At 44.4% G+C, this 3933-nt stretch overlaps 1 protein-coding gene across 1 annotated transcript in view; it reads right to left on the reverse strand.

Annotated features, from left to right (window-relative positions):
* Positions 1–247: 247 nt before the first annotated feature.
* The window catches only part of LOC119292361, a 15872-nt gene continuing 12186 nt past the window's right edge, over positions 248–3933 (reverse strand). The window contains exons 7-8 of the transcript XR_005142952.1: positions 1562–3329; positions 248–1012 (exon numbers count right to left, since the gene is read on the reverse strand). The gene's annotated coding sequence lies outside the window, so the exon portion shown is untranslated. The remainder of the gene's footprint in view (positions 1013–1561; positions 3330–3933) is intronic.

A 3933-nucleotide genomic window follows, 5' to 3' on the forward strand; every position in this document is an offset into this window, starting at 1 on the left:
TTTCTCTCACTCGCGCGATGAGAAATCTGTTGTTTTCCCTGTGACATTTTTCAGAGGTATGCATGTGTACTTATCTATGTTTTCTTTTTCCTATTGTGTGTATATGCATCGCAAATACAATTTGCTAACTGTTTTACTTGCAACCACCTTAGTTGTTGAGAAAAAGTGCACCAAAAAAGTATACTCTTAAGCCGACAAACATCGTCTTTAAACTTTAAACAAATAAAAGACGTAATGAAGGTCCTCAATGAAGTTGTTAAACATTGACAAAGAGAATTCAATTGGAACAAATACAGACGAATAATACACCCGAATGAAGTTGTTAAACATTGTACACCATCAGCAACATAACTCAGCAAAACAAACTCCACAAGCACCTTTTGCAACAAATACGAATAATAAACTCAAATGATGTCCCGTTCAACATCAGGTAGAGATTATGTCACCCTGCTCTTGTGCCAAGAGCTCCTGTGCCTCTTTCACAAGAGAAGCGAGAGACTTGACAGGCACCTCACGGTCATTGCCAGCAAAGATCATGCAGTTGTCGATGCCCGACATGATCGCAAGAGCCTTGGACAGTGCCTCCTTGAAGTTATGTTCATTGAACTCTCTGGTGCAGCTGGGTTTGAGATGAACCACTGCTATAACCACCTGACAAACAAGCTTTAGCATTCTCCAGCCGCCAGTCGTGGCATCCTGAAGCATTTCTACTATCTCCTTGAGCTTCTTCGCGAGTGCTGCATCGTCAGGGATGGCACGGGTAAGATCATCTGCGCTGATCACATTTTTGTTGCATATCACCATGGTGAGGGATAGCATGGACATAAGCATTTTTCTGTCCTCGGATTGTTCTTCAATTTCCTGAATGGAAGGCTGTCTACTGTCAGATTCAGAACCGTTTAGAGGCTGGCTTTCTACAATCATTTCTACATGAAAACCATTGCTTGGACCAGCTAGCATTACCACATCTGCAGCCCTTTCTCCTTTACTAGATAATATTTGGTTTAACAACCTGGAACAATATTTTCGGCACAAAGAGAGTATTAGCAATGTCATAACCCTATCAATTTTTTTGTGAGGCTTAATCATATCATATATGACTCTGATACATATAAATGCAATGACAATAGCATGCATTCTCCACAAACAGAAATAAAGAACAGAGTACCGCAAAATTACTCATCAACAAAAATAGCGTATTTATAGCGTTACTCATCAACAAGAATATCATATTCAGGATTACTCATCTTCAGTCAAAACAGATTTCACATTAGACCAATAACTCCTAAAATTAAGACGGACATTAGAGGGAAAATTATATACAGAAACTAAAATGGCAAGTATTTGCATCCCCAGAACACCATCTTGCTAAAGCTAGCCACTGATTTCGCCCTAGAATTAGGGTCAGTTCTTTTGCTAGCTTTTTTGGGCTTCCAGAATAAGCTGCCCACAAACCAAAACCAACCCATGTTGTCTGGTTTATGTATGTTTGAACAACAAAGAAACGTCAAAGACAATGGGAATAAGATTAAAATATGTAGATGCAGCGTTAGAGAGTTACCTTGGTCAACAGGTTGACCATGTCTTGTTTGGGAAGTAGATAAATATCATTAACATTTGGTGCATAAGTCAATGCAACACTATTATCTCTTGCACTTGGGACGCCAAGCAATAATCTCGCCAGTGCTTTCCCTGCTTTTCTCCTCACTCTCTTGTCTTTCTCTTCCTCTTCTTTTGCCACTATACCATTGTTGTCGCTATCCTCATGGAAGATGCGCCGCAATGTCTTCATGAGCATTTCGGTCATGGTTGTAGATTCATCAAAAGCTATTTTTCTGAAAGAATCATCATAGGCTAGCTCTGTAAGAATTTCTATTGCTAGCCCATGTTGTTCCGAGAAGGCACCTTCATTGTCAACCTCCAAAATACGCATCAAATTGTGGACAGCTACCGTGTTGCGCGCCATATCATGGCGCAGTCTTGTGGTGTCCTCCCCAGGTCCAGCTCTGATAAGCCTGCTCACAACTGTGAGTGACCTGCTTAGCATCTCAGCCCATGTATGGTCCTCCCATCCATGGTTGAGGAGGTCCTGGTAGCTCAATGGTAATGTGATCTTAGAGAGGAGCCTTTGGTGTCTGATAATCTCTATACAGTTGCCTTCATCTTGTGTGAGCCTCTCAAGAATCACCAGGCCTTGAGAGATCAGTTCTTTTGTTCCTTTTGATGCATAGGGGTAGTGGTACTTAACTCCATAATATATCTTCCAATTGTGCAACAATTGAATGCATAGGGTCTGGATCAATGATTTTATGTTGGGTACCTTGCCTGATGCTAGACTCATGACTTGCTTATGGTCAGTTTTCTCAGTGATCGCTAGTGACAAGTGGGCATCTTCTTGATGGTGACTATGCTCCAAGGTTTCTACTGACATCTTGCGGGCCGTTTTATCCAGAGTTGGCTCAGAATTCTTTGACGGATGGGCAACTTTTGGATCACTATATTGATTGCAGTTTTCAAATAGGCAGCATATGGATCTCAGTATCTCTGGAAACTGTGTTATACGGAGCTCGCTGGCTAGACCTGCTACAATCCTTGCGGCACGCTCTCTGGTCTCGTGGTTATCTGTTCTTGTCAAGCCAACCATGTATATCAGATTCTGGATCGCCTGACTGGAAGATAGTAGCTCCATACTTATCGGTACAGCTTTCCCGGTGAAAGTGTCTAACACCCTTGCTCCCCATAGACGGTCGTCCGGAGATGCAGACTCTAGCAACCCAACACTGAATGTGATCAAGTTCCAGTTGTTGGGCAAAAACCCATCCTTGCGATACTCAACTCTGGTTTTATAATGGTATCTCCAAAGAATTTTGGGACCCCAATCCCCAAATCCATATTGTTTGCCGACCCACATCCACGGCTCAAATGTACTAACAAATAACCGGTATATGAGATATGAACTGTGAAAGATAGCCAGAACATAGAAGATGATCAACGCCGCGTTTAGTTTTGCTTTGTTTGCAGCATCTCCACCCGCATCGCCGTAATCCCCTTGTACGAGACGCGCCACCGAGAGCGTCAGGGCTACATATTTCCCAGCCGCAACGATGGGCGTTGCTATACAGAGTATGCCAATTATCTTCACGGCGAGCCATGTGCATACAATACACATAGTCATCATCCGTTTCAAAAAAAATAACAAAATAATCATCCAGGGTCGTCGCCTTCGGTTTGGTCCATAAATCAGATTTTGTCCCTTTGTCAAACGTAATATGTATACATCTGCTGCCACATAATCCCAAATGGTACCGGCGCGCATTTCCAGCAGCATCCTGTTTTTTGTTATGTTAGCGAGGCATAAGATTACAGATGTATATATAGGCACAAAGACTAGGAGTGCGCCCATATAATACCCTACTGTATTCGGAAAGTCAATTTGGCTCCCGGGCCCAAAACTAATTCTTCAAATGTGAAAAAAATCAAGACAATTTTTTTATGTGATCTTAGTCATATCCAAATGCTATCTGCAAATTTTGAGGCAAAAAGGTTAACCATTTTGGCCTATGCAAAAAAACAAAAACAAATTGAAGACCAAGTGTCACCCCAATTGAGCCTCTCGCCCCTCTCGCGTCACTCCCCCCGCGAGCGACCGAGGGGGCAACCCTGGCCGTCGGCGCCTCAGGTCCCCCCGCCCCTCTTCTCCCCTCGCCGCTGCCGGTCCGTGCTGCCGGGAAGCCCGGTAGGTGCTGGCGGCAGCGGGGGCCCATCTCCTCCTCGTGTGAGGGCTCGACGCAGGCGGGCGTCCTCGGGTGGTGGCGTCGTGTTCATCCGAGGCGTCGCGTTCATCACGAGTGGAGGCTCCCTGCCGGCGTGCCGACGGCGGCTTTGGTCTTCATGGCGAAGCTCCGTTCGGTTTCAGTCAGCTGCGAGATCGGG

Source organism: Triticum dicoccoides, chromosome 4B, assembly GCF_002162155.2.
Source record: "Triticum dicoccoides isolate Atlit2015 ecotype Zavitan chromosome 4B, WEW_v2.0, whole genome shotgun sequence".
Classification (NCBI taxonomy): Eukaryota; Viridiplantae; Streptophyta; class Magnoliopsida; order Poales; family Poaceae; genus Triticum; species Triticum dicoccoides.